A 10,241-nucleotide genomic window follows, 5' to 3' on the forward strand; every position below is an offset into this window, starting at 1 on the left:
GGTGTAGCCCAGGGGTAGAGCGCTTACGTCGTATGTGTTGTCCTGTCCAAGAAAAAGTCCATATCAATCGTCCCTTGCTGCAATCGGTAGACTATGTAGCCGCTTTGCTCTCTCTCTCTCTCTCTCTCTCTCTCTCTCTCTCTCTCTCTCTCTCTCTCACACACACACACACACAATCTCTCTCTCTCTCTCTCTCTCTCTCTCTCTCTCTCTCTCTCTCTCTCTCTCTCTCTCACACACACACACACACACACACACACTCTCTCTCTCTCTCTCTCTCTCTCTCTCTCTCTCTCTCTCTCTCTCTCACACACACACACACACACACACACACAATCTCTCTCGCTCGCTCTCTCTCTCTCTCACACACACTCTCTCTCTCTCTCTCTCTCTCTCTCTCTCTCTCTCTCTCTCTCTCTCTCTCTCTCTCTCTCTCACACACACACACACAAACACACACACACTCTCTCTCTCTCTCTCTCTCTCTCTCTCTCTCTCTCTCTCTCTCTCTCTCTCTCTCTCTCTCTCTCTCTCTCTCTCTCTCTCTCTCTCTCTCTCTCTCTCTCTCTCACACACACACACACACTCTCTCTCTCTCTCTCTCTCTCTCTCTCTCTCTCTCTCTCTCTCTCTCTCTCTCTCTCTCTCTCTCTCTGTCTCTCTCTCTCTCTCTCTCTCACCAAATATAGAAATAAACTCATTTTAGAAACCAGATAACCCAATATACACATAATACACAATATGTATTATAATATAACAGTGTTAGAAGCAGTAGTATACTTTAGATGTTAACCATTACGTATTGTCTATAATTATGCTGTATAGATATATTTGAAAACAGCCAATGTGTATTAAAATGTTCATATACCACTGGACTTTGACTTAATCACATTTAGGAACACATATAATTTCTTTGTCGTTGATAGCTTTTTCGAAGTAAATAATTGATAGAATTTATAAGTATTGGGTCTGTCATAATAATATTTTTTTAGATATATGAATCTCTAATTTGCAAAATATGTACATTGAAATAAATAATGATATTCATCACCTAAAGTGCTGTTACAGAGAGGACATTTTCGTTCTTGTCTATCGATGTTTTGCCGTCGGCCAGTTTCAATTGGTAGATAGTGATTACAAGTCCTGAATCGGCAATATGTTGTTCGCAGTTTTTCAGGTAAATATAGAAGATAATTCTCGCATGAATTTTCAGATATGAATTTAAGTTATATCATTCCCTGATTTAATTGTTCCTCCCGTTTAGATGATGGTTTGTTGTGAATAATTTAGGATGGTGTTAGATTCCATGTGTACATAGAGGAGAAAAGGCTATTAGATAGTTATTAAAGTAAATATAACAATATGTAGGGTCTGTTCCGGTGAATACGACAATAGGTGCATGGTGTTTATAATTCATATTCTTCTTTATCTTCCTCTAACTGTAACCGATTGTGTGATGGATCGGTTGGTATATACAAACCGATTATAACGAAAATCGATAATGAAATCCCAACCGAAGCCCAGCACTACTCTACCCACTGAGATTCACTAAGATATAGGACGCCATATATATTGTATATTGTATGAATATAGAAGAGGGCCTCGTAAGTTGTCAATCTTGTGAATAATTATTTTGTTCTTTGTACAATCAAATATCTTTGCAATCAAACTAAGATTCACAATAAATGTTGTGGTATTATATTTGTCTGTTCTATGTTTGCTTGGTCTGAACACTAAGATTCACAATAACTGTTGTGGTATTATATTTGTCTATTGTATGTTTGTTTGGTCTGAACTTTAAGATTCACAATAAATGTTATGGTATTATATTTGTCTGTTGTATGTTTGTTTGCTCTGAACTTTAAGATTCACAATAAATGTTGTGGTATTATATTAGTCTGTTGTATGTTTGCTTGGTCTGAACACTAAGATTCACAATAACTGTTGTGGTATTATATTTGTCTGTTGTATGTTTGCTTGGTCTGAACACTAAGATTCACAATAACTGTTGTGGTATTATATTTGTCTGTTGTATGTTCGTTTGGTCTGAACTTTAAGATTCACAATAAATGTTGTGGTATTATATGTGTCTGTTGTATGTTTGTTTGGTCTGAACACTAAGATTCACAATAAATGTTGTGGTGTTATATTTGTCTGTTGTATGTTTGTTTAGTCTGAACACTAAGATTCACAATAAATGTTGTGGTGTTATATTTGTCTGTTGTATGTTTGTTTGCCTTGAACACTAAGATTCACAATAAATGTTGTGGTGTTATATTTGTCTGTTGTATGTTTGTTTGCCTTGAACACTAAGATTCACAATAAATGTTGTGGTATTATATTTGTCTGTTGTATGTTTGTTTGGTCTGAACACTAAGATTCACAATACATGTTGTGGTATTATATTTGTCTGTTCTATGTTTGTTTGGTCTGAACACTAAGATTCACAATAAATGTTGTGGTATTATATTTGTCTGTTGTATGTTTGTTTGGTCTGAACAGTAAGATTCACAATAAATGTTGTGGTATTATATTTGTCTGTTGTATGTTTGTTTGCTCTGAACACTAACATTCACAATAAATGTTGTGGTATTATATTTGTCTGTTGTATGTTTGTTTGGTCTGAACAGTAAGATTCACAATAAATGTTGTGGTATTATATTTGTCTGTTGTATGTTTGTTTGTTCTGAACACTAAGATTCACAATAAATATTGTGGTATTATATTTGTCTGTTCTATGTTTGTTTGGTCTGAACAGTAAGATTCACAATAACTGTTGTGGTATTATATTTGTCTGTTCTATGTTTGTTTGGTCTGAACACTAAGATTCACAATAATTGTTGTGGTATTATATTTGTCTGTTCTATGTTTGTTTGGTCTGAACAGTAAGATTCACAATACATGCTGTGGTGTTATATTTGTCTGTTGTATGTTTGTTTGGTCTGAACTTTAAGATTAAAATAAATATTGTGGTATTATATTTGTCTGTTCTATGTTTGTTTGCTCTGAACACTAAGATTCACAATACATTTTGTGGTATTATATTTGTCTGTTGTATGTTTGTTTGGTCTGAACAGTAAGATTCACAATACATGTTGTGGTATTATATTTGTCTGTTGTATGTTTGTTTGGTCTGAACACTAAGATTCACAATAACTGTTGTGGTATTATATTTGTCTGTTGTATGTTTGTTTGGTCTGAACAGTAAGATTCACAATACATGTTGTGGTATTATATTTGTCTGTTCTATGTTTGTTTGCCTTGAACACTAAGATTCACAATAACTGTTGTGGTATTATATTTGTCTGTTGTATGTTTGTTTGGTCTGAACACTAAGATTCACAATACATGTTGTGGTATTATATTTGTCTGTTCTATGTTTGTTTGGTCTGAACACTAAGATTCACAATAAATGTTGTGGTATTATATTTGTCTGTTCTATGTTTGTTTGGTCTGAACACTAAGATTCACAATAATTGTTGTGGTATTATATTTGTCTGTTCTATGTTTGTTTGGTCTGAACAGTAAGATTCACAATACATGCTGTGGTGTTATATTTGTCTGTTGTATGTTTGTTTGGTCTGAACTTTAAGATTCACAATAAATATTGTGGTATTATATTTGTCTGTTCTATGTTTGTTTGCTCTGAACACTAAGATTCACAATAACTGTTGTGGTATTATATTTGTCTGTTGTATGTTTGTTTGGTCTGAACACTAAGATTCACAATACATGTTGTGGTATTATATTTGTCTGTTGTATGTTTGCTTGGTCTGAACACTACGATTCACAATAACTGTTGAGGTGTTATATTTGTCTGTTCTATGTTTGTTTGGTCTGAACACTAAGATTCACAATAAATGTTGTGGTATTATATTTGTCTGTTATATATTTGTTTGGTCTGAACACTAAGATTCACAATAAATGTTGTGGTATTATATTTGTCAGTTGTATGTTTGTTCGGTCTGAACACTCACTACGATTTCACAATAAATGTTCTTGTGTTAAATCTGTAAATTTTATGTTTTTGTTTTTTTAAAGAATGGTTGAATCTGGATAAAAACATTTATTCATATTAGCATCAGAAGGCCTAGTAAGTTGTATAACCTGTGCCTAATCTATGTATTGTTTAAAAAGCAATACAATACGTGTCAACCAATTCATATTAGCATCACTTCGAGACAGCTATATAGGATTGCAAACGAATCTAAATGCATTTTTAAAACTAATTTTGCGAGTAGAATGACAGAAATGCATGGTAAAAAGGTCTCAGGTTAGCTCGAAATTTGCCCTAATATCTGTATAATTTTTGCTTGAATTTGAGGTTTTTCTCAAGCACTTATTTCGCACCGCCTCCCCCCCCCCCCCCGCCACATGTCCCCCGTCTCGTACGCTTATGGGAACTGCCCTGAGTTTGTTGCCACCGTTAAATTGTAACCGACTAACCCGACTATAATTACATATTAAATATAGTTCTGTGCATTAAATATGAGAAAACTGTGTCCCCCCCCCCCCCCCCCCCCCCATATACAATGATACATCAATATAAATATATACCTAAAAGATTGTGTTTTTGGAGGATGGACATTAAAATGAGTTGAGAACGTAAATATGTTGACTGTTTGAGATATTTACAAAGATTACAGAGTTCTTGTTTGTTTTGAACAGATAATAATTGTACAACTTTATACACCGATGGTTTGAAGCAATAATATTTCTTAGTATAACGAGATCGTGGATCTACATACAATGGATGTATCAAAATAAAATGATATTCATCTTCTATATATGTCCTGTTCTCATGCCGAAATTTAATCATGTACGTATATTTCCGTATGGATTATAAATACATAAACAAAAGTATGTGGTAATAGTAACAGATAATCTGATAGGGCATATATCGATTTTGCCAAAACGTCAGTTGGTTAACAGCATCCGACATGAGTAGTCGACCTATTGCAATGAAGAGGGGAGATTTTCAATATTACTTTAGCCCAGGTCTTGTTCTTGAATTTGCTCAGACAACGTTTGATCATGATCAGTGGGTTAAACACTTTCCAATGACAAAAGAAACGTTCTATTTTCTCTGTGAAAAGATACGCCCAAGTGTGTCCAAACCTGTTACACCATGTGTCTGGCTGTCAGTGTCAAACTATGTCTAGACATGTGCCTGTTGATGTATTAGATTGTAATTGTATCACATAGCAAAGTTGTTAAATATCTAGACATGTGCCTGTTGATGTACTAGATTGTAATTGTATCACATAGCAAAGTTGTAAAATCTGTTTTCAATTCTCTTGCGCACATGAACAAATAAGAATCCTGTTCACATGACAAGATTTGCGTAGCAAGTAAATTTACTCATACTCAGATGTACTTTTGACTGACCCCTAATGGTCGTGCAAATATAATCAAGGAGTATATATAAACCCGTATATATTAATGCGTTCTCGTGACAGATATACTCACGTGTAGTATATTTACTTAAGAGTTTATAAATACTCGAGTATGTATGCCATAATATCTCCCTTGTTCAGTGAACTAGGTCAAACTGCACAATGTATACTGTTTCGTGCATACAGAGGAAGAACAACACTTTATTTTCAAATATCCCCTGCACGTGCATTTACGTGCAATGTTAAAGGGACTGCCATAGGCGTTCGGGCCCCCATTGTAAGGAGGGGCGAGGCGTAGCCCAGTGGTAAAGCGCTCGCTTGATGCGCGGTCGGTTTGGGATCGATCCCCGCTAGTGGGCCCATTGCGCTATTTCTCGCTCCAGCCAGTGCACCACGACTGGTACATAAAAGGCCGTGGTATGTGCTATCCTGTCTATGGGATGGTGCATATAAAAGATCCCTTGCTGCTAATCGGAAAGAGTAGCCCATGGAGTGGCGACAGCAGGTTTCCTCTCTCAATATCTGTGTGGTCCGTAACCATATGTCTGACGCCATATAACCGTAAATAAAATGTGTTGAGCGCGTCGTTAAATAAAACATTTTCTTCCTTCCCATTCTAAGGATGGGGTGGGGGGCAGGCTGGTTTCTGCCCCAATAAAACGAAAATGGTTGAATCTGGACAACAACATTTATTCATATTAGCATTTCTACCAAACAGCCATATAAGGTTGCAAACGAATCACTACGCATTGTTACATGCATTACAATTAATTTTGAGGGTAGAATGATGGAAATGCATGGTAAAAAGGTCTCAGGTTAGCACATTTTGGCCGAATATATGTATAATTTTTGCCCGTTTTCTGTGGTTTCGTAGACAAGAAAACCGATTTGTCGGAAAAAGTTTCACAACTCGAGTCAGTCGCTTTAAACCTATTATTGACGCAAACCATCTGTGTTTAAACTATTATTGACGCAAACCATCTGTGTTTAAACTATTATTGACGCAAACCATCTGTGTTTAAACTATTATTGACGCAAACCATCTGTGTTTAAACTATTATTGACGCAAAACATCTGTGTTTAAACTATTATTGACGCAAAACATCTGTGTTTAAAGTATTATTGACGCAAAAGGTGGACCCTAATCTGACATCTCGAGGGTGCGGCCATGGTTCTGTGTTAGGCTGCCAGGCTGAAGCGCGATGGCTCGTAGGATCGATCCCTAACGGTGGACCCTAATCTGACATCTCGAGGGTGCGGCCATGGTTCTGTGTTAGGCTGCCAGGCTGAAGCGCGATGGCTCGTAGGATCGATCCCTAACGGTGGACCCTAATCTGACATCTCGAGGGTGCGGCCATGGTTCTGTGTTAGGCTGCCAGGCTGAAGCGCGATGGCTCGTAGGATCGATCCCTAACGGTGGACCCTAATCTGACATCTCGAGGGTGCGGCCATAGTTCTGTGTTAGGCTGCCAGGCTGAAGCGCGATGGCTCGTAGGATCGATCCCTAACGGTGGACCCTAATCTGACATCTCGAGGGTGCGGCCATAGTTCTGTGTTAGGCTGCCAGGCTGAAGCGCGATGGCTCGTAGGATCGATCCCTAACGGTGGACCCTAATCTGACATCTCGAGGGTGCGGCCATAGTTCTGTGTTAGGCTGCCAGACTGATGCGCGATGGCTCGTAGGATCGATCCCTAACGGTGGACCCTAATAGATTTTTCTTTGCATTCCAACCAGTGCTCAACATCTGGTACATCAAAGACCGTGGTATGTAGTGCCCTGTCTGTGAGGAAGTGAATATAAAAACAATTCTTCCTAATCTGGCGCCTATACGTGTGATAGAATTATACCACAAGCTTTACGTTTGGGGGTTTAACGACACTACTAGAGCACACTGAAGAATTAATCATCGGTTACTGCAATGTCAAACATTTGGTTATTATAAGTTGAAAACAAAAACACATTTTGTTTTCCCATAAGAAGTTAGACGTATTTTACATGCACTTTGACAACTCACGGACACAACACACGCGAACAGGAGCTTTGAAGAACCAGAGCCGGATTTAGCCCAGTGGTAGAGCGCTCGCTTGATGCTCGGTCGGTCTAGGATCGATCCCCGTCGGTGGGCCCATTAGGTTATTTCCTGTCCCACCCAGTGCACTGCGACTAGTATGGCAAAGGCCGTGGTATGTGCTACTGTGTCTGTGGAATGGTGTATATAAAAGAAGCTCTGCTAACTAACGCAAACATACGGCATGTTTTCTCTCTAAGGCTATATGTCAAATGTTTAACATACGGCATGTTTTCTCTCTAAGGCTATATGTCAAATGTATAACATACGGCATGTTTTCTCTCTAAGGCTATATGTCAAATGCTTAACATACGGCATGTTTTCTCTCTAAGGCTATATGTCAAATGCTTAACATACGGCATGTTTTCTCTCTAAGGCTATATGTCAAATGCTTAACATACGGCATGTTTTCTCTCTAAGGCTATATGTCAAATGCTTAACATACGGCATGTTTTCTCTCTAAGGCTATATGTCAAATGCTTAACATACGGCATGTTTTCTCTCTAAGACTATATGTCAAATGTTTAACTTTATCGACAATTATCTCATCCTAAGATAAATGTTCGATATTCCTCATTATTGGTATGCTGTGCACAAACTGTCAACTGTCACGACGAAGTTGGCCAACTCTACGGTTGTGTTGTAATTTCGCCAACTCCCGACTTACGACGGGTGCGCTCAGATTAACAAATGAATGAATGAATGAATGAATGTTTAACGACACCCCAGCACGAAAAATACATCGGCTATTGGGTGTCAAACTATGGTAATGCAAACAAATAAAGTGATGATCAACATCAATATAAAAATTCAAGATTTAAATAAAACTTGTGTAAAGAACTGTGCAAAAATTCAAATATCACAGACAGATACTGACTTTTACTCAAAATTTCAATTGTATCTCGAAGAAAACAAGGGGATTTGTGCTGTATTGGCCATTCTCAAAGAGAATGTTACACCCCTGCACCACGGTGAGGTCACAGCACTCGCAGGGGTCAGATTAACAACTAATGGGTTATACGATGAGCGCTCTGACCAGCAAATGGCCAGTCGTAGAAGTCGTGAGAGCAGAAGGTTGAGAGTTGGTAGTCTGTGCCTAGCACTAGTCGAAGCTGACGCTGTCTCTGTGAAGAGCGATATTATTGTACGATTATCACTGACTCCGATACCAGACATTACATGTATGTGACGAGATGAAGATTAGGAGACTTAACCGCGGTGTCGGTCATAGTTACCGGAAGTATATCCTTACACATTCCTAACTTTTAGAATGCATTACAAGCGTTAAATTGGTTCTGTTTAACGACACTACAAGAGCACATTGAATAATGAATCATCGGCTACTGGAATGTGAAACATTTGGTTATTTCTGGGGAAACCCGCAACGTCATTGTTTTACATATACAACATCATTGTTTTACATATACAACGTCATTGTTTTACATATACAACATCATTGTTTTACATATACAACATCATTGTTTTACATATACAACGTTATTGTTTTGGATTTGCATTAGCAACAAAGAATCTTTTACATGCACTTCCACACAGCAAGGACAGCGCAAACAGCGACCTCCTTTGAGGAACCAGTTGCGTGGTGGGAAATTAAAAATATCAATGGATCCACCTATGAGATTCGACCCCATGAGCCGAGCACGTCAGGCGAACGCTATACCGACCGAGCTAGAACGTCTTGCACCCAGCAAATGAAAGTGTGAGTGAAAGTTTGACTTACTGCGAGGGACTTGGGTTATTCTCGGCAGCCTTGCTTCCCTCCACAATATATATGATACAGGTGAACACTTTTTCAGCGGTTCAATAATTTACAGAAGACGCAACTGGCAGAAATCGGCGTCAACCGACGGAAAACCAGTCAGGCTTAAAATCAGTAATGTAAAAATCACCACCCATCTGTGACGGCGGCTTTGTGTATTCATTCCACCAGGTCCCCTCCCCCCCCCCCCCCCCTCACATACACACAAACACACACACACACACGTTCTCCCGCCAACCAATCCCGTGAGTAATCATGATGATATGACGTTGTTGTTTGCCGGTACATTTGCATGAAATGGAAGGTGCATTAAACAAGATTGAACGATGTTATTGTGGTGGTGTCGTGGTTAAGCCATCGATATAGGGCTGGTAGGTACAGGGTTCGTAACTTGGTACCGTACCTGCTCCCACCCAGAGTGAGTTTTAACGACTCAGTGGGTAGGTGCAAGACCACTACACCCTCTTCTCTCTCACTAACCACTAATAGTTAACAACTAACCCACTGTCCTGGACAGGCAGCCCAGATAGCTGAGGTGTGTGTCCAGGACAGCGTGTTTGTACCTTAATTGGATATAAGCTCGAAAATAAGTTAAAATGAAAAATAAAATGCACAGACAGGAGTGGTTCAGTTTTCTTGACACGTCGCCAGAAGCAGTTATTTATAGATTATTTAAAACTGAACATGTATGTGAGACATACAGGTATTTTAATATTACTTCTAATTAATACAGAATTATATTTACTAGATTTAGACTATGTAATCTCTTGCTACCAAGCTCTATGGCAACAAGGAGGACCTACACAGGACGATACTCTTCGTCGTACGATCAAATTTGGAAGTGTAGTCAGCCAAGAAGAAGAGCACTATGTAATCACTGACTACCAACTGAAACAGGAGATGGCTAAATATACCAACATATGACGATTATACAATAGTTGTAAACTTGGTTGTATTGGCGACGAATTCAATTTTTTGTTTCAATGCAACACACTAAAT

The 10,241-nt window shown here is 38.3% G+C and overlaps 1 protein-coding gene across 1 annotated transcript in view; it reads right to left on the reverse strand.

Moving 5' to 3' along the window:
* Positions 1 to 9,354, reverse strand: part of LOC121386156 (monocarboxylate transporter 7-like) — a 35,546-nt gene extending 26,192 nt beyond the window's left edge. The window contains exon 1 of the mRNA XM_041516955.1: positions 9,204 to 9,354. The gene's annotated coding sequence lies outside the window, so the exon portion shown is untranslated. The remainder of the gene's footprint in view (positions 1 to 9,203) is intronic.
* Positions 9,355 to 10,241: the final 887 nt, after the last annotated feature.

This window comes from Gigantopelta aegis, chromosome 12, assembly GCF_016097555.1.
Source record: "Gigantopelta aegis isolate Gae_Host chromosome 12, Gae_host_genome, whole genome shotgun sequence".
In the NCBI taxonomy this organism is placed as follows: Eukaryota; Metazoa; Mollusca; class Gastropoda; order Neomphalida; family Peltospiridae; genus Gigantopelta; species Gigantopelta aegis.